This window comes from Schistocerca piceifrons, chromosome 2, assembly GCF_021461385.2.
Source record: "Schistocerca piceifrons isolate TAMUIC-IGC-003096 chromosome 2, iqSchPice1.1, whole genome shotgun sequence".
NCBI lineage: Eukaryota > Metazoa > Arthropoda > Insecta > Orthoptera > Acrididae > Schistocerca > Schistocerca piceifrons.
Genome location: NC_060139.1, coordinates 90591873 through 90614274, shown reverse-complemented (window position 1 = coordinate 90614274; position 22402 = coordinate 90591873).

The following is a 22402-nucleotide window of genomic DNA, read 5'->3' as shown; positions in this document are numbered from 1 at the left end:
TAAGATAAGGCTTTTCCTTTTAAATTTCTGATTTTGGTTGAGCTTTAAGTTATTGGCTTTCAGCCGTTTTTAAATTAAAGTGGTCTTGCCCATAAGGCATAAGACTGTACGGCGCGTTCAGCCGCTAATTAAGTTCCAAAACTAAAGCTGTGTTTCTTTTAAAAAAAATTTCTTGGCTCTTGTAATGTTTGATCAAATAAATTGTTGTATGTTCGAGTGTAACTAACAGCCGCTTATTTTGGCACCTTCCCACAACTTAAACTACCTGTCCTGTCCTGTGGGTTTAGCAGGACTTTTCATTAATGTAAAGCATTGACACCAGGATAAGGAGTGTTCAATATGTAGAAGAAGTATTTATAATGAAACTCAAGTTATCGAGCATCAGTCCGAATAAAAGTCAGAAAAATGCAATCAATGGAGCCCCTATAATGTCGAGACGAGTGGCGTGTTAGCTAGCGCATACACCAGCTTCTTACCGTGTTGTGCTGTCGACGGCTAGCAGTCATCCACGAGGTTCCTTGTTGACTGCTCCAGAACATCAACGAGAGTGAGACTGGATGACCCTGTTGGGCTCTGTTTAAAAACTTGGTCCCAGCAACAAAACAGCACACTGTCACCTTAGACATCTATTTTCTAATGCCATCCTAAACGCTGTTTCTACAAAAAGATATGTGCCTTTCCAGCAAGTTCAGATAGAACTCTCCAGGTCTATTAGCTTGCCATAACCTGGCTCGTCGTAACCACCAACTGCATCTCAGGAATGTATCCGTATACTTCTGGAGTCCTCTTTCATGCCAAGGAGTTTTTCTATCACTACCATCTTGGTGACCACATGGTACAGTTTGAAAGGCGTTGCCTTGAAACTAAACTGACCCAGAATTACTCCTACAGGGCTAATGTTAAATACTATCCTTATCGCTCTCATCTCGAGGACACACAGAAATTTGGCAGGCAGTGTTGAGAGGTTCCAAGTACTTTGGGCTTTCCACTCTTTCCCTTAATTGATCGCAATTATGGATTATATTACGGCACTCATGTCGCATTACAGAGGCGCAGTGACCAATTCAATGAACAGGATAGAGAACTGGCACTGATCAGACATGTTTTTAGTTGTAATGTGATGTATGCCGTATTTTGAGGAATCATGCTCATGTTGGAAACATGTCTTCCTCGTGAACAGATAAGGCTGCTGTTGGGCGTGGCTGCAGCCACTTGCTTGGATGGCAGAACAGCAGTTTTACTGCTGCCAATTTAGAGAATACAAAGGGCTGTTCTTGTTATTTATTAAACACACTCATAAGCTTCCCATAATCTTTTTAACATTTTCTGTATCATATTTATTTCCTAGAACTCTTCTTTAATTATGTAATTCGAAATCGTCACAAAGGGGCAAAATGACAGATTATATCTTTGTATGCAAGGTATTTAGAAGTAAATCTGTTCAAAAAATGGTTCAAATGGCTCTGAGCACTATGGGACTTAACATCTGAGGTCATCAGTCCCCTAGAACTTAGAACGACTTAAGCCTAACTAACCTAAGGAAATCACACACATCCATGCCCGAGGCAGGATTCGAACCTGCGACCTAGCGGTCGCGCGGTTTCAGACTGAAGCGCCTAGTAAATCTGTAGTATCACGTATGATACATGGCAGTAAGTAACTCTTATGGGGTAAGTATCTGAGTCGCTTTCGCCGCCGAGAAGTGTGGTCACTTTTCCCGATCGAACGCCATGTGGGCATTAGTGTTTCACAGATAAAACTAGCAAATCGAAAGAAACAACAGGGAACTAAATTTGTAAGCCAAGAGATGTAAGAAAACTATTACTCTATGTTTAAGTGAAGTAACAAGAATAATACACATATCTTACATCAAACGCCTGAAAACCAGAAAAGTTGTTCCTACAAAATAACGGAACGGGCTTCCTCCGTCAAACATACTGACAACAATGATGGCGTGTATTAGAACTAATCTGGGCGCTTCTGGACAGGCGTCAGCACTCTTCAGTGTGAAAAAGGCGCATAGTGGACTCCTTCCGCCCTCGCCTTCACCTACTCGGCATGCCATCTTACAGCGTGTGGCGGAGGGTACGACTGCCAGTCCACCCCTTTTCTGTTCCCAGTGGCGATTAGCGTTAGAGAAAAAGAATTGTTGATAATCCTCTCTGTGAGTTCGAGTAACTCCAACTATATTATGAGTGATGAAGAAGGGCGCTGCTTCAATATATACGCACCCAGCTCGATGCCGACATGTAGGCACGGGGTTAATGGAATTCGAAAGGAAACTGTTTGATCGGCCTTTTTACCTTCATGTTCAGGTCGCTAGATATATGTTGGAGCTAGCAATCCGTTAGTATATTTTTCTAGGAACGTACGACCTAGAAAATTTTACAGTAAACCACACCATTACATGCCCCACCTCTCTTATATCGTCTTCTGCTATAGTTGGATGGGCATCTTAGTGATACCTCTCTTGAAGCCTCTTCCGCTATAGTCGCATGAACGTCTCAGAGACTTTTTCGCACATACTAAATAACCTGTGAGGAAATACGACGTTCTTCTCCGTAACATCTCTCTTTCCTTTTCCAATCCTACCCGGTGAAGGTGACGGACTGAACAGAAATTTGAAAGTATTAGTAAAGTAAGAATTAAGCAAAGAGTAAGTTGCACATTATTATGGAAGGCCACGTAAATTCGTTGTACGCTGCACTACATTTCAAAGTGGCACAGATAACGACTCTATTTTTCAACATAGCCACAAGCCTATGTGAGCAACGGTATGAATGTTTGTATCGTAGCACCTACGTTACGTTGTAATGTACGAGTATTAATGTATGGTGCTCTATTCTTCTTTTTACTTGCACCTGATAATGATAGAAATACCTGAAGACTTCACCTAAATTTTTCAGTGCAGGGTGGAACCAGCTAGGGCACTGGCACGCTTTGATCATTAAATTGCTAGTTGGCTGCCTCAGAAGCAAGCCAGATAAATGAACGTTCGGAAAAAATGTTCATTTCTGGTGTAATATAGCACTCTTCTTTTAAATTTACTGGCTTTCAGGACGTGTCTATACAACCGCCGCAACAGTGTAATGTCGATTATAACAATAAGAATGTAGGATAACACGGTACCCAGTCCCCAAGCGGAGAATCTCCGACCCGACCAGGAATAGAACCCCGTCCTTCTGGTTAGTAATCCGCAGCGCCAGCCGCGCAGCCACCGAGGCGGACATGTAGTATATTACTTCCAGAACACCATCGAGTTTCTGACACTACTCCGAGTGTCTGAAACAGCATTTGATCGATAGGTTACTCGGCAAGTATTACACGCAATATCGTTTACGACTGGGAAGTGACTTTCAATGTGCGCACAAGTATTATTTCCAACTGTGACTATTATTATAACGACAGAAAAACCACTCTCTGAAATCGTTATGCCGTCCAACATAATGGGTAAGTAATTTCTACGTATGGGTTGGCACAGACGAGATTTTTTTATGGTTGTATCATCAAGGTTTAACCATACAGATGGCTGACTGGTCGCGTGATGGAAGTATTGAATCCCGAATCTTTATTCCATTTATTATGTGCAGACGAGTAAGTGTATAGTTTACAAAAATTCGGCAATGCAAAACTGATTAATCCAAGTGAAAGTTCGTTTATGTATTTTCTTTACGTGTTGTAACTACGTTAAACTACCAAGTGCTTGAGACAGATTTCTGAATTCCAGAAATTGCTAATGTGAGTACATCTACATCTATATGGAGACTCTGCAAATCACATTTAAGTGCCTGGGAGAGGGCTCATCGAACCATCTTCACAATTCTCTGTTATTCCAATCTCGTATAGCGCGCGGAAAGAACGAACACCCATATCTTTCCGTGCGAGCTCTGATATCCTCCATTTTATCATGGTGATATTTGGTGATTGGAATTTCGTGAGAAGATTAATCCGCAAGGAAAAACGCCTTTGTTTTAATTATGTGCATTCCAATTCCTGTATCATTTCAGTGACACTCTTTCCCCTATTCTCAATAATACGAAAAGTGCTGCCCTTCTTTGAATTTTTTCATTTTACTCCTTCAGTCCTATCTGGTAAGCATCCCACACCACGCAGGACTGACAAGGGTAGTGTAGGCAGTCTCTTTAGTAGTAAAGGTTGTCTTCACAGTGAATACTTGATTTGTGAGGAGAACTACGTTTAAGAAGTACCATAAAAGGCAGGAAAGGAAAGACGTTCGCTGTCTTTCGTGTGCTCTCGTCTTATATAACAGCTGTCAAACATGACTGTGACTATCAATCCCTCGCTATTGAAACGCTTGTTTGTTAGAGAAAAATGCGCTACTCAATTACGCAACAAGCTTTGTTGCAGTTCTGTTTCATTTCTTCGTGGCTAGCCGTCCTAGTTTCCCAGGCCCGCTACGGTCGCAGGTTCGAATCCTGCCTCTGGCATGGATGTGTGTGCTGTCCTTAGGTTAGTTAGGTTTAATTAGTACTAAGTTTAGGCGACTGATGACCTCAGAAGTTAAGTCGCATAGTGCTCAGAGCCATTTTTTCCCAGGCCACCACAATTTAATTATGATTTGGATAATTACAGTGTGTACCTACGAGAACAGGTTAGCAGGGCTATCCTTGGCTATCTTTTAAATGAGATGGCGAAATATTGGGTGTATGGCCATCGCGGCATTTCGCAAACGTGAGGTGGTCATTTGCGTGCTGCCTGCCCTAGTAAATGAAGAGACTGGCACCTTGGCACTCTAGTAATTGGTCACTGGCATCCAGCCGAAACGATTCAATTATATTTATGTTTAGATTTTGAAAATAAAATAGCATTCTCCCAGTTACCGAGAGGCTGTTGTTGTTGTTGTGGTCTTCAGTCCAGAGACTGGTTTGATGCAGCTCTCCATGCTACTCTATCCTGTGCAAGGTTCTTCATCTCCCAATACCTACTGCAACCTACATCCTTCTGAATCTGTTTAGTGTATTCATCTCTTGGTCCCCGTCTGCAATTTTTACCCTCCATGCGGCCCCCCAATACTAAATTGGTGATCCCTTGATGCCTCAGAATATGCCCTACCAAATGATCCCCTCTTCTAGTCAAGTTGTGCCACAAATTTCTCTTCTCTCCAATTCTATTCAATACCTCCTCATTAGTTATGTGATCTACCCATCTAATCTTCAGCATTCTTCTGTAGCACCACATTTCGAAAGCTTCTGTTCTTTTCTTGTCTAAACTATTTATCGTCCATGTTTCACTTCCATACATGGCTACACTCCATACAAACACTTTCAGAAACGACTTCCTGACACTTAAATCTATACTCGATGTTAACAAATTTCTCTTCTTCAGAAACGCTTTCCTTGTCATTGCCAGTCAACATTTTATATCCTCTCTACTTCGACCACCATCAGTTATTTTGCTCCACAAATAGCAATACTCATTTACTACTTTAAGCGTCTCATTTCCTAATCTAATTCCCGCAGCATCACCCAATTTAATTCGACTACATTCCATTATTCTCGTTTTGCTTTTGTTGACGTTCATCTTATATCCTCCTTTCAAGACTCTGTCAATTCCGTTCAGCTGCCCTTCCAGGTCCTTTGCTGTCTCTGACAGAATTACAATGTCATCAGCGAACCTCAAAGTTTTTATTTCTTCTCCATGGATTTTAATTCCTACTCCAAATTTTTCTTTTGTTTCCTTTACTGCTTGCTCAGTATACAGATTGAATAACATCGGGGAGAGGCTACAACCCTGTCTCACTCCCTTCCCAACCACTGCTTCCCTTTCATGTCCCTCGACTCTTGTAACTGTCATCTGGTTTGTGTACAAATTGTAAATAGCCTTTCGCTCCCTGTATTTTACCCCTCCCACCTACAGAATTTGAAAGAGAGTATTCCAGTCAACAATGTCAATCGAGAGGTAGGATTGATTAATATATTTTATAGTCCTCCACCGTGCGTGTCAAGTTCCAAGTCCTGCCAACCGCTCAATTCTTTGACGACAGAAATCTGCTCCTTGGTCAGGCAGCCAGTCTAGAATCGCTGTGTGAACGTCCTCAACACTGGAGAATCTGCGATTCCTGTAGATCTGTTCCTCTACTGCCCTGACGTTGTCGTCTGTATTTCGATGGCCTTACATCCCGATCAAACCACCCACGTCTGTGTGACCTCTATAGAATAGTTGGCACCATTTCACAACGGCTGCCTGCGAGATTGCATTTGATCCATGTGTGGGTGTAACTGGTGGTCAACGGCTCGAAGAAACCATTCCGAGGTATTCACCGCCAGTCACATTCGGTGACGGTACTAACAAATCTCTCATCTGTCCTATCTTCTTTTATATTCTTCTTAAAAAACAACAAAATTTTATTTATATTTCAACCTTAAATTATTGTTATTTTGAAAAGTATCATTCTGTGTAAATGTTGTAGATAAAACAAAAGGAAAGAAAACTGTAAAAAGATAAAAAACGAAAATTGTAAGATGTACGACATGTTTCAAACATCAGGTAGCAGGTCTATAATTTGGCAATAAATAAATAAATTTGATCCATATGCAGCTAGAATTTCATGTTGAACCTTAGTGCAATTTAGACGTTTTGCACACAGCAATCGCACTGTCCCGCGTACTTCAACTTTGGAGTACGTTTCTAGTTACCGCGAGGTTTCATTCCCGCACTGCGATGCACCTGTTATCTGCACCATACCAGAACTGCGTGCACAGGAAACATAGGACATGTACTCTCATCTCAGAATGCGCCACTTTTCAGCATGAGACAAATTACGTTATTTATTTTTTTAAGTTTCATCTTAGTTAATGGATGTGATATTTTCCAGAGATAGCTTGGTAATCGTGTAAATATAGAATTACGGGTTTTCCTCCTACTTATGCGACAAACGTTACATTTCTTTACGCGTAGGGTCAACTACCAATCCTTGTTTCATTCCTCGGCAGGCCCTAAAGTTTACTATCGTTGCAACTTCTCTATATTCAACAACGTCACATGCGAACAGCTTTTTATTATTTTTACAAATGGTGCAATTAGTTGCGTAGTTTTTACTAGTAAATGAAATTAAAGTAATTAATCTATGCGAAATGAAAAGTAGAAATTACCTCAGCACCAAATAAATGTCTCCCGAAAGACCACCAACAAAGTTAACTTCAGCACGTAGCGTGAAACGTGAGGCCAACAAAAGTTCACCTCGCTGTCAGTGCCAGCATATGGGGCAATACTGGGCTTATCGTCAGCTGTAGAATATCCTTCGTTGGACCGTTGTTGTTCCGAATACAATTTCACTCACAAATTGACCGCTGCACACGCTCAAGCACTCCCAAAATTTTACGTAAAGGTACGCAGATGGCTCCGAACAGAATTTCATTGTGGGTGCTGTCAACGCATCTCTGTTTATTCCACGATACAAAATAAAACCGTATGGACAATGGCGCAGGTGTTGCGGCGGAGCTCAGGTGTAAATGTCGACAGAATGAATTTCAACCAAGAAACATAGATCGGTATCTGGATGAAAGGACCAGTAAGTCCCTGTGCCGCTATTCCAGTTAGATTTTCTGTGTTTATACTAAATGACTTCAGATGAATTCAACCAAGCGAGCTGGTGGAGCTGTTAACACGCTGTATAGGCGTTCAGGAGTACGGTCGTTATAATTAAAGAGCCATATTTTCCGCGGTTTTCCTAAATTGTTCAAAGCAAACGCCGTTATGATACCTTTGCCGAAATGCTTCACACTTCTGCTCTAACACAAGCTTGTGTTCCTTTCCTAAGACCTCATTATCGACGGGATGTTAAACAGTGCCGGCTGGAGTGGCCGTGCGGTTCTAGGTGCTACAGTCTGGATCCGAGCGAATCCTGCCTCGGGCATGGATGTGTGTGATGTCCTTAGGTTAGTTAGGTTTAATTAGTTCTAATTTCTAGGCGACTGATGACCTCAGAAGTTAAGTTGCATAGTGCTCAGAGCCATTTGAACCATTTGTTAACCAGTAATAATTCAAACCGACGCCGAGATGTGTTCTTTGGTAAGATGATGGCTGATTTTCTTTCAGCAATAGGTGGGTGCTGAGCTCGTGCTTAGTCTTCAATGATATCGATGGCAGGCTGTCACTGAATTACTTCTTCCTGTGTCCCTACCTGAGAAGTATGCAGGTCACAGGTTGTATTTCATTCGTTAATTATTTGACATACATCGCCATAATCTTTCAAATTTAGTCTTCATATGCGGGGTGTGCGACCCCAGATATACCAAGAACAAGTAAATATTTCAACATGAGCTTTTTGCGAAACTATAGCGGACTACGTCACGAATTTTCTGACGTAAGCAAGTAACTTTTATAGTACCGACGTTTCTTTTAATGATTCTGCATTTACTGCCGTAATAAATGCTACACCCTCAATGACAACATCATTTTACTGACTAGTGACGTAGTTAGGTAGGTAATCATTGTAGGAGTGCAAATCCATACCAAATGATACACACATATCACAGTAACGGATGCCCAGACATGAAATCAGTTTACCCCCTCTCCCCCCCCCCCCCCCAACCTTCCCTCTGGCAGCAATGTAGGCGTGTATTCTAGCATGCAAACTGCCATAATGTGCCTAATAGTTATCTGCGATAGAATTTCCTAAGCATCTTACCCTTTGTTCTCATACGACAGTGGTTCTTTCCACATCACTATGCGTATACATTTTCGTCTAGCGAGAGGTCTGATGATCTTCCCGGCCAGGGCTGTTGTACACTACGAAGAGCACCTTGCGTTGCAGCAGACCTATGTGGACATTCATTGTCAAGCTGAAATAGCACATCACCTTCCTATCGAAGAAATGGCAGTGGCAAGGGGAATAACAACCTGTGCAGTGTAGCGCATACTGGTTACTTTATTCAACAGAAACATCAAATGTGACCGCGAACTGTAACGGATGTCCCTCCCCCCTCACACATACACACACAATGAAGCCTGTTGTGGACCTGTGTGAAGCTGGCGAATGCGCTCCGGAAAAGGACGCTCCCCATGTATACATCCATCCCTCACAGACAGACAGAAACTACTCCCATCACTGAAGACAGCAGAGCACCATTCATCTTCCATGACACCAGAGTATCCACGATGCCAGTGGTAGCCTGATCAGAAGCACACGTAGTCCTAGAGCTTGTGCAAGCAGACAGTCCTCAATGGTCCTCGGTGACATATCAGGTGAAAAGTGTGCCCAGATTTCTTCCCTGGATGATGTTCGGTCGGCCACCACTGCACGCAAAATGTGTCGATCTTGACGTATGTTTTCACTACGTGGACGTCCAGAACCTGGTGTTCGGATATGGAAAGGTTCCACAGTACACTGCTGAAAGCAGCGACACACTGTCGAGACATCGTGCCCAACGTGTGTCCGTCGTAATCTCCATGCAGCTACCTGCAGGCCCTCAACACGACCCCATTAAAATGGCTGAAGTTGTTCAACTGGAGTACGTACTCGTCGGTGAGGCATGGTTGCACCCCATAATGATCAGCGGGAAGAGTGTTCTCTGCATACTATATTCCAGCGCTTTTCATCCAGTAAAACATTTCTCCCCGTCAACAGCCTCGCGCAGATCATTTTCCATATCGGTTATAGTTCTCTCAGTGGTACCTATGGAATGTGGAAAGTAATGAAGCATGTAGTTGATGAAGCACATTACACAAACCATGGACAAATCAAATTCCGCAATATGCACCACTGGTGAGTTGAAAATCCACACTGCCTGAGAGATGTGGGTAAAAACGGCCCTTATCTTGAACATGTGGTGTGGCATTTTCAAGAATCGAATCATTTGTTCTTGTTTCATTGATAAGACTAACAAGTAAGAGCGTCTGCAGTTTCCAACAAACATGATTTTGTAGTTAGTGGAAGACATTTCACTGGAGATAAAGCAATCCATCAGGTACCATCATAGACGTTCCAGTCATTCTGCGCAGATAATTACAGAAGTTCGTAACAGTACATTTTGAGGTTGCTGGATGTGTTGTTTGGGAAACGCAAAATGTCCTGCACACTCACGAGACTTTAATCTGTCGGGAAATACAAGCGAGAGGTCTGTAGATGAAATTCACTGTGACCCATTATAAGATCGGAATAACTTAGTAGAAACGTCAGCGCTCAAAGTAAACATTTTGACACTTGAAAGACAGTGGAAATTTGTCTGTTACAATTTGCCAATTTTCATAAATTATGTTTTGTGTATCTACTACTCAAGAGTATGTCATATCTCCACCCATTAACTTTTCTTATACTCACTGTTACTTCTGCTATACTAGTTTATCTTTGCTGAGATCTTTGAGGCAAGAGCCGACTCAGCTATTGAGGACTGTGGTTGGTGTTACAGTGATGGTGTGCTGTTAGTTGTGTGTGATATGGTGTGCTAATTGGCATGGGTGCATTGCATTATATTGAGAAAGAAGGAGAGCAATGTATGAAAGAAGCCTTGAGATTTTAGTAATGAATATATACTGGGAATTGTACGCAACATTTCTCCTTTTTGCTACTCTATGTTTTTTCTATAACTTCTAATTTTGTGAGCTATTTTGGAGAATTAATTTTCTTCGAGCACTGAAACAGAATGAGTACCAGAATGGTATTCCTGGTTGGCTTTACTGTGAGGCAGTTTGCGTTCTGTTTACATGCTGCATTTGATTCGTAATGGAGTTTACCAATCTCGTATTTTATTCATCAAAGGTTACCTTATCTTTGCAAATTTCACGAGTACCCTGAAGACGAGCTCTTTGTGTGGTAGTTGTGTGTATACTACGTGATTCACATAATATTAATCTTACCGTACCCTGTTAAGCGTATGTATTTTTTGAGATTCAACAATCAGAAGTCAAAAGAGAATCTCATGTCTTTATTTACATTTCAGTCCTTCATCAACGCAGTTAAATGAAATATACTTTTTCATGATGGTAGCAGTTAGTACCGAAACGTTCCTTTCGAGCCTTAGTTAGCTTTTAATGCAGTTATAAAGTTTAAAATAATTATCGAATAACAACAACTGTCAGAAAAATTAAGGAACTGATAAAATTGCGGCAACCCCGAGGAAAAGGAAACACAGATGATGGAACATGGCATGTGACACAGCAATAGAAGACAGAATACAAGCCCGGAAAGAATTTAAGAGTCATATAACATTCGAATATTAAGAATAACTCAGCAGGATACAGAAGACCATTTAGATAATAATATATACAGAAAAATGAGGTCACGAAAACAACAGATTGAAAGAGACAGAAGAGGACTTCATCGAAAAAACAGACTAAAATTTTACATAATAAACAGAGAAAATATGCCAGGATAACAGCCACCAAGGTTATGCTTCAAAATACAAGATGGAACACTGAAGACAAACCTGTAGAAAAACTTTGAGATAACAGTGCAATACTTCGACACATTGATAAACTGTGACAAACAGATGTGAAATCTACAGTTCTAGGAGCCAGAGCCCAAACTCGATTCCAAACCTCCAACGCACGAAGAGATCGTGAAATAATAAAAACATTGAAAAATAACAGAGCACTTGGAGAAGATGTACTGGGAATTAGACTACAAAAACCTTACAACCAAAGTACACACAATCATCAAAAACATCTGGAAGACAGGAAAGGTACCAGAAGAATGAAAGTCAGCCTTAAAACACTCCCTCCACAAGAAAGGAGACAAAACAGACCCTAACAACTACAGAGGGATTTCACTACTGCCGGTGATATATAACATTCTATCCAAAGCCCTATTAAATCGTCTAGAGTCTGAGATAGGTTCACAGACAGGAGAACGCAAAGGAGAGTTCAGAAAGGGAAGGTCATGCAGTGAACAGATCTGGTGCCTGAGAACAATATGGATACAACGAGTGTCCAGGAACACCACAGCAGGATTTGTCGACTTCAAGAAGACTTATGACTTCGTAGATAGAGAAACACTCTGTAGCACACTGGTAGAAACGAAGATGGACAAGAAGACGAGAAAGCTAATCCAGGAAACATTAATAAATACGACATCCAGAGTAAAGTTAATGGGAGAAATGTCAGAACTAGAGTAAGATAAGGATATGGCCAGACAACCATTCTGTTTAACTCGGGTTTGGAGAAAACATAGCTACCTACATACATACATTAATGCTTGTTCCATAGATCATGATTACGACATTTCGTAGTGACATGGAATGTTTCACTTTAACATAAGTTTTCTTTACGCATAATTATTAATATTTTTTTTTTGACAGTTACTACTTCGTATCTAAAAATTGGCAGGTCACTTAGAAAATGTAACAGACCTACTAAGGAGACTGCCTACACTACGCTTGTCCATCCTCTTTTGGAATACCGCTGCGTGGTGTGGGATCCTTACCAGATAGCACTGACGGAGTACATCGAAAAAGTTCAATCAAAGGCAGCACGTTTTGTATTATCGCGAAATATGGGAGAGAGTGTCACAGAAATGATACAGGATTTGGGCTCGAAATCATTTAAAGAAAGGCGTTTTTCGTGGCGACGGAATCTTCTCACGAAATTCCAATCACCAACTTTCTCCTCCGAATGTGAAAATATTTTGTTGACACCGACCTACATAGGGAGGAACGATCACCACGATAAAATAAGGGAAACCAGAGCTCGTACGGAACGATATAGGTGTTCATTCTTTCCACACCCTATACGAGACTGGAAAAATAGAGAATTGTGAAGGTGGTTCGATGAACCCTCTGCCAGGCACCTAACTGTGATTTGCAGAGTATCCATGTACATGCAGATGTAGATCTATTGAATAGGAGGAGTTTTCTTTCAGAAACTGTTTTAATTTGTTTTTGATGTTGGTTGGCTATCTGTCAGACAGTTAATGTTATTTGGCGAATGACCAAAGATTTTTGTGGCAGCATAATTCACCCCTTTCTGTGCCAAAGTCAGATTTAACTCAGAATAGTGAACATCATCCTTTCTTCTAGTTTTGTAGTTATGTACTTCGCTGTTATTTTTGAATTGGGGTGTCTTATTAATAATAAATTTCAAAAGTGAATATACATATTGCAAAGGTACTGTTAATGTCGCAAGTTCCTTAAAGCAATGTGTGCAAGGTGTTCTTGAGTGGGATCCAGCTATTATTCTGATTACACGGCTTTGTGCAGTTAATATTTTTTTCTCTTAATGATGAGTTACCCCAAAATATGATGCCATATGAAAGCAGTGAATGAAAACTGGCATACTAGGCTTACTTACTGATATATTTGCCATCAAAATTTGCAATAACCCTAAGAGCACAAGTAGCTTAACCTAACCATTTCAGCAACTCATTGATGTGTTTCTTCCAATTCAGTTTCTCATCAATGAAAACAGCCAGAAATTTGGAATATTCTGCCTTAGCAACAGACTTCTGTTCATGGTCTATATTTATCGATGGTTTTATGCCATTTACTATAGAGAACTGTATACACTGTGTTTTCTCAAAATTTTGTGAGCGTCCATTTGCAGAGAAGCACTTCATAATTTTCTGAAATCCATTATTTACAATTTCCTCACCTGGTTCTTGATTGTTTAGGTGTGATTACTATACTTCTATCAGCAGCAAAAAGAACTAGCTTTGCATCTTCACGACTACAGAGTGGCAAGTCATTAATATGTATTACGAACAATAAGGGACCCAAGACTGAACCCTGTGGGACACCATTCTTGATACCTCTCCAGTTAGAGGACTCTGCTGCTTTTTGCAGACTGTATGTACTGTTAATTTCAATCTTCTGCATTCTTCCAATTAAATATGAATTACAGCATTTGTGCACTGTCCCACTCATACCACAATACTTAAGCTTATCTAGAACACTTTCACCATTCACACAATCAAAAGGCTTTGAGAGATCACAAAATATCTCAATGGGTGATGTTCAGTTATTCAATGCATTTAATATTTGATCAGTGAAAGCATATGTAGCATCTTCTGTTGAAAAGCCTTACTGAATACGAAATTGACATTTTGTTAGTACTACATTTTTACAGATATGTGCTGTTACTCTTGAATATATTACTTTATCAAGAACTTTGTATAAAGCTTTCAGGAGTGAGAAGAGGTGGTAGTAGTTAGCATCAGACCTATCCCCTTTCTTTATGCAGCGGTTTAACAATAGCCTATTTCAGTCTATCTGGAAAAATGCGCTATTTCATTGAGCCATATGTGACTGAGCATCCCACTTATCTGTTGGAACAAGCTTTTGGTACTCAGCTGGAAATGCCATCAATTCTTCTGAGTGAATTTATTATTTTCCTAATTTTGGTGGGAGAGGTGGGTTGAGTTTCAGTTTTATCAAATAGCATAGGTATTACCTCTTCCATATACTACTTTTCTAATAAATAGCTCAATCCTATTTTCTCTACAACAGTTAAAAATTATTATTAAAAATTTTTTCTACTTCTGACTTCTTGTTAAGAAATTTTTCACTGAGTCTGACAGAAATACAGTCTTATTGTGCTCTCAGTTGCCCTGTTTCCCTTTTAACAATATTCCAAATTGTTTTAATTTTATTATCAGATGTGCTAATCTCAGATGTATTGCACCTACTTATGGACTTTTTAATAACTTTTCTTAATATAGTGCAGTAGTTCTTATAATGTTTCACTGTTTCTGGGTCATAACTACTCCTAGCCATAAGATACATTTCCCCTTCCTGTTTACCAGATATTTTTAACCCTTTAGTAAGCAAAGGCTTTTTAAATGGTTTCTTACAATTATATTTCACTGTTTTCTTAAGGAAACTGTTTTCAAATATAGTCACAAAGGTACCATGAAACAGGCTATATTTCAAATTAGCATTAGCTTTCCCAGAAATTTTCAATCGTTAAATCGTTGACTGAATGTTCTATTTTGGAGGACTGTTTTGCATTACTGTATTGAACTATGTCATGTGCTGTAACTAGCTGTGCATCATGATCAGACAGACCATTCTTATTGGGAAAACTTTTTATTTGATTAAATTTATCTTGGTCTATAAAAACATTATCTATCAGTGTGCTGCGTTCCTGTACCACCTGAGTTGAAACATCAATATCTGACGACGATTGAAAAAAAAAAACAAGTAATACTTCAAGATCAAGCTTCCTATTGGACTCTTTCAGAAAATCTACATTGAAATCCCCACACACAATAATTTCCTTCCCCCTGTCTGACAGAAAACACAACAATGAATTCAAGTTTTTCAAAAATAGCTGAAAATTTCCCAATGAGGACCTATACAAGGCTACAATTACAAAAGTACCATTATTTTGTTTAAACCCACATGCACATGTTTCTGTATGTTTCTCTGCACAAAATTTTTTAACTTCCAAATTTTTCACTCTTCAACAAATATTCAGGACATGGGGACAAAGGAGTCGCTGGGGATAGATGGGGAAACACAAGGATGGAACCGTCAATATAAAATGACTGACCTTTGTTGATGATACAGTCATCATCAAAAATAGCAGAGAAAGAAGCCAAAGAAAAGATCTATACGAAAACTCAGTCACAACAGAACTGCAAATCTCATATGAAAAAACACAGTACATGGACACAAATTTCTCAGAAAGGCAGCTATTGGTAACAGTGTATGGAAAGATAATGCAAGTAGAAACTCTCAGTACATGGGAGAGACTGTGCAGAAAATAGAACTGAACTCGACACCCAGTGAAGGATCAGAAAACTACAAAAAGCACAGAAACTCACTTGGAACCATTACAACAAAAGATGTATTTCCATCAATGCCAAATTAAGACACTATAGTACAGTAGCCTTACCAGAGGCCCTGCATGCCTCAGAAACAACAGTAATCAAGGGAAGAACGAAAATCAAAGAGGTGGAAAAAAAACAGACGAAAACATTGAGAAAGATCGGCCGGCTGGTTCAGAAAGAGCGGGTCTGCATAAAAAGTTCGACAAAAGAACTGTACGAAGAGAGAGAGATGGTTACAAACCACATCAGGAAAAGAAGGGCGAAGTTCTTCAGACGCATACATCGATGAAAGAAAACGGACTGAACAAGAAGATTTTCAACACAGTGACAACTAATGCAGTTAAAAACCATCCGGATAAAGTAAATCGTTGAAGACATTAAGAAATAGAACAAATCCGCAGCAGGTGTGGCAGACAGAAAAATACAGAGAAAAAAAATCAGAAAACAAAATTTAAAAACTTCAGCTACAATCCAAAGAGTAGAAAACATGAAATAAGCGGACAGAAGAGAGGAAAAAGAAAAACAATGAATATGGGAGATTTCTGGGAAGCACAAAAGAAAGAGAGAGAAAAAAAGACATGAAAATAGATGTTTCCAAGCGCTATCTTCAAGGGTGCATTTACGATATTATTAATAATAATTCTAGAGAGGAAACACTTCAAGAATTCTATGGAACTGACTTTCTTTGCTTAACAGAATGGTGATATCATTTTACATTTAGTATGTACTCTTGAATTATTCTCCTTTGTTAAAGGCCAAAGTGAAATCTTGGTCTGCAGTTTGCACGATGACAGTTGATCGGGAAATTTAACTAATTTCACCACATACATGTAAAAATATTTTGCTAACAAGATTATCAGATTTCGTTAGATAAAGTAGGTTGAATTTAAACAACAGAGTATTTAACGATAACGTTCTGAAGGCGCGCGATCATTGCATCAACAAACGTACCATTTCCAGTACATTTTCAACGGCTGAAGATTATATCTTAGTATCCTATTTGTCAGGAAAGCAATGTTTGTGTAATCAATGCTGAAATAAAAGCAGTTTTAGCTCACACAATTCTTATTATTTCAGAAAGCAACGTACTACGTAACACTTACATCTACTCAATTTAGCATCCAGAAAGATGAGGAGGACAATTCTTCCTTCTACATAGGCCAAAGAGGGAGAAATTTTGCAACCCACTACAAAGAACATATGGATGCCCTTCGACTCAAAAACTTGAATAAGTCCAGTTTTGCATCACATGTTGCTCATCATGAACACTCTGTTGATGATATCAGTGACAGTCCTTCTGTGATACACATTGATGAGAAAGGACTACAGATGGACCTCCTTGACTAATTAGAAATTTTCATCCACAAACTAAAAACACCCCCCAGAAAATCCTGAATGAAAAGACTGGGTCAACGTAAAACCTTTCCTTCCAGAATTTCCAGGATATCCTGGCACCACAAAAACAACAAAAATGACAATAATTCATCTTCCTGCATAAATCTTGTTCTTCTTGGTGTGCAACGACTATGGTATTTTGTAACTTACAAAATGTTTTAAATTATGAATTAAATATTCACCTCTAGCTATTTACCTTTTGTATGCAGCTAGCAACATCTACTGAAATGTAAAATCTGTACTAGTAATATTTGTATCATAATACAATGCATCTCTTGCCAAAGACTATTATGTAGTAAAGTACAGTATCTGTCATATCCATATTCTTTGTAAAAACATTGAATGTTTGCATCCTGTGAGCCAGTGTAAAACCAAGTGTAGCTACGTAATGTGTTTATTTGTGTACATAGCTTAATAATGCACGTTATAAGAAGCAATCTGATGTGAGTACCACAAGGCAGTACCTAAAACATAAAAACTTTCTGATTTTAAAAACTTTTTGCCATCGATTACTAAATTTCCGTCATTTCCGCCAGCAGCACCAGCAGTGCATCTAGCTACACTTGGTCCACAAGATAATGTTCCTGTAACACCTGCATCTGAAGATGAACCTGCAATGGAATCATTGTTGAATAAATCGTAAAAAACTGACGAGTTGCATATTTATTACCAGTTAAACGCCAATTACAAACAATTTCGGAGTGTCGATGATTGTCACAGTTATAGTTTTCTATATGAAAGCTGGTTTCTTTTGTATAGCCGTATCACTTCCTTGGTGTCAATATTAAGACATTACAATATGTATATATTATTTCATAATGAATTCAATGTGGTTCATAATTAGTACCTCATGTATGAGATTTGTTATGAATTTTGGGTTCTTGTTTGACATAAGGGAATTTCACATAAAAGAATGCTGTACTAACCATGAGGTGTTGTATTAATTCCTTGCACAGGAATAATAACATAAATTATCTTGTGCCTTCAGCTCAGTCATTAGTCGGATGTGAACCGCTGATGTACCAAAAAAAGTTAGTACAGATGGCAATAATTACTTATTTGTTTATTCTGGGAAATGGTTTTAGTCAAATTCTACCCTCTTCAGACCAGTAGCTTCTTGTTTTTCTTTCTGTAGATTTATACATTCTTGAGTACACATTGTAGCGGGTTTTTAAAGTGAAAAGCTTTTTGTATATCTTTTATTATCAGTTTTTACGAACAAATGTACTACTACATAGGAGTCTACAAATAGCACATATTAATATTGTGTTTTAGGCCTTGGAGTGGCCCCACGCCTGCTCTACTGGGATGTTATGTGATGTAATAGCTGTCTATCTGACGCACATTTCATACCAGTTATCACTGCATCCGCATCCATCCTAAATGTTTGCTTAATTATGATTCTAGTCTTGGATAACAGTATTTATTTGTAATCAGGTAACTTATTTCGGTCGGTAAAGACCATCATAAGACCTAGAAAATTACAAGCACGTAGAGGTAACCTAATTTACGAGGTACATTCAAGTTCTAAGGCCTCCGATTTTTTTTCTCTGGACTGGAAAGAGATAGAAACATGCGCATTGTTTTAAAATGAGGCCGCGTTCATTGTCAATACGTCCCAGAGATGGTAGCACCTTACGGCAGATGGAATTTTACCGCCAGCGGCGAGAATGAGAACTGTTTTAAATGCTTAAAATGGCGACGTTTTCCTTACTTGAACAGCGTACAATCGTTCGTTTTCTGAATTTGCGTGGTATAAAACCAATTTAAATTCATCGACAGTTGAAGGAGACATGTGGTGATGGAGTTATGGATGTGTCGAAAGTGCGTTCGTGGGTGCGATAGTTTAATGAAGGCAGAACATCGTGTGACAACAAACCGAAACAACCTCGGGCTCGCACAAGCCGGTCTGACGACATGATCGAGAAAGTGGAGATAATTGTTTTGGGGGATCGCCGTATGACTGTTGAACAGATCGCCTCCAGAGTTGGCATTTCTGTGGGTTCTGTGCACACAATCCTGCATGACGACCTGAAAATGCGAAAAGTGTCATCCAGGTGGGTGCCACGAATGCTGACGGACGACCACATGGCTGCCCTTGTGGCATGTTGCCAAGCAATGTTGACGTGCAACGACGGCATGAATGGGACTTTCTTTTCGTCACCAAAAAAAAATTTCGTTTAACCGCCAGTGCTGAAAAAATGATGGTGTCCATGTTCTGGGACAGCGAGGGCGTAATCCTTACCCATTGCGTTCCAAAGGGCACTACGGCAACAGGTGCATCCTACGAAAATGTTTTGAAGAACAAATTCCTTCCTCCACTGCAACAAAAACGTCTGGGAAGGGCTGCGCAAGTGCTGTTTCACCAAGACAACGCACCCGCACATCGAGCTAACGTTACGCAACAGTTTCTTCGTGATAACAACTTTGAAGTGATTCCTCATGCTTCCTACTCACCTGACCTGGCTCCTAGTGACTTTCGGCTTTTTCCAACAATGAAAGACACTCTCCATGGCCGCACATTCACCAGCCGTGCTGCTATTGCCTCAGCGATTTTACAGTGGTCAAAACAGACTCCTAAAGAAGCCTTCGCTGCTGCCATGGAATCATGGCGTCAGCGTTGTGAAAAATGTGTACGTCTGCAGGGCGATTACGTCGAGAAGTAACGCCAGTTTCATCGATTTCTGGTGAGTAGTGAATTAGAAAAAAAATCGGAGGCCTTAGATCTTGAATGCACCTCGTACAAAGGCACTCCTAATTATTTAATGGTACATACACCGGCTCCACGCATTATCAAGGCTACACTTTTAATTTTATTTTGTAACGTTGTTCCGTGTATGTGAGTTTGTTAGCAAATAGTTGTATCACACCTGGCCTATTTTGTAAATTGCAGAATTACTGATCTGAAGATGGTCACATTTTGCAAAGCTGGTTACCAAAATTAGTATATAATTAATTCCTGCTATGTGGATTGATTGTTTTTGTTATACTGTTAAATACAATCGCTGTCGTTCCATTGTAACGTCAAAAATTATCATAACCACTTCTCACGTCGTACGAACTGTACGGACAGAAAGTATTGCTATTACTTTAGTAAACTGCTTTCACGTTCCGGAAGTAAAGTTTGTCTCGAGAATTAAAGACCACCTGTTGCTTCGTCGTATTTATATACGGTATCCCAATTTTAATTCAGCGATGAGAAATTCGCTTAGTTAAGAACAGTAAATCATTTCAAATGCCAAAGAATAGCCGTTCTGCTCAATATGTGCGTCTGTATCCAATCATACTTGAAGGGCAGTGAGATCACATAATATTATATTTTTTGCTTTACTTCTGGCGTCTCTAACCAAGACAATTCTACGTGGAATTAAAATACCACTACTACAAGAAAATTCATTATTACGGACGATATACACATTCTCAATAATGAAGTCACGAACTATACCTGAGTGAGCCGGCCGGAGTGGCCGTGCGGTTCTAGGCACTACAGTCTGGAGCCGAGCGACCGCTACGTCGCAGGTTCGAATCCTGCCTCGGGCATGGATGTGTGTGATGTCCTTAGGTTAGTTAGGTTTAATTAGTTCTAAGTTCTAGGTGACTGATGACCTCAGAAATTAAGTCGTATAGTGCTCAGAGCCATCTGAACCATTATACCTGAGTGAGATGTTTGCTTATATTTCGGGCTGTAGGACGGGCGTTTGTGTGGCCACTCCTCTCGACGACGGTAACTGTTCTCAGCGCTGTTAGCCCCGTTACTACGTATACTATCGTATTTAATAAACTATGTTATGTCCAATAAGTCCTCTTCGAACACTCTTTTCCGTGCTACTGGAAAAATTATATAGTTTCATTTAAAAGAAAAAGTTAGTGTCATACTTCGGCAGCTTGTAAAAGCTAAAAATTATCTCAGAAATTATGCCACACTGTCCGCTGAAACTAGTTCTTATCGTATTTGGACAGCTTGACTTAGCTGCCTGATACTTCAAAAATGAAGAATGGGTAACCCCATATAAGAGGTAAAAAAAGTAGAGTATTACGTATGACTAGCACAATTACATCAGGCTGGCTCTAAGCACTATGGGATTTAACGTCTGAGGTCATCAGCCCCTAGAGTTAGAATTAATTAAACCTAACTAACCTAAGGTTATCACACACATCCATGCCTGACGCAGGATTCGAACCTGCGACCGTAGCAGCCGCGTGGTTTCGGACTGAAGCGCCTAGAACCGCTCGACCACAGCGGCCAGCTAGCGCAATTACAGTCAGACATTTTTGTTTTTATATTTTTGTTTCATTAAACGTGAGAACGAGTCTCGAAAAGAGAACCACTCATTTTCAGATGGCTGAAACATGTGTTGGTCCTGAGTGGGTGGCAGTATGAGAAGTAGAAGTAGTCGTAGTGGGTGTCCGACGATCGAATGACTGCCACCGGATAAGTGGTTTATCGCAATGCAATACGTGCTATGAGATAAGCAGTCAAGAGAAACGTGATTACTGTCGACTAGAGGAAGACATTAGCGCGTCCGTTCTCTCAATACGGTATCTCGAAAAGCTCTATAGTTATTCTGTTTAGGTGAACAGACACAATAACTGTGGGTTGGAAAAGCATAGGTGATGATATGACGGGTTCCCTTTACAAAGCTGTAAACAACACTGCTCGTTATTAGCAATTTCTGTTTTGTATAATAGCCCAACGCCTAGACACATCCAATTACAATGCAGAAGACTGTGCAGCAACTCGTTTGTGCTAACAGCCACAACCCTGTCTGAAGGTGAGCGTTTATTAGTAACAGCGGCAACAAGTATTCGCTATGTAAAAGTTGTCACCTTGACGCTCCGTGAAAGATACCACACTTTGTACTAAGAAATATTGTTCTTCACTTTTCTTCACGAGGAAAACGAACACATAACATTATTAGATATTTCCTGAGCGATTAAAACTGTGTGCAGGGCCAGAACTCGAACCTGCAACCATTAACTTTCGCTGACAAGATCTTTTCCGGCTGAGCTAACCAAGTACAGCTCATAACCTCTCATCGCAGCTTCACTTACGCCACTATCTCACCTCATACCTTCCGCACTAAAAACGTGTTACAAAACACTGGGAGACTTACACATGATCAGCGACTTGTGCAAAATATGGCAGCTGACTCCAAACATAAATAAACTTAATGGAATGCTCATAAATATACGAAAACATCTGACCACGCTTTAGTACCCAGTTAGCGATTCGTCACTGGAAACAGCACAAGTAGCAATGAGTAGGTGTCCAGAGAGTTTTCA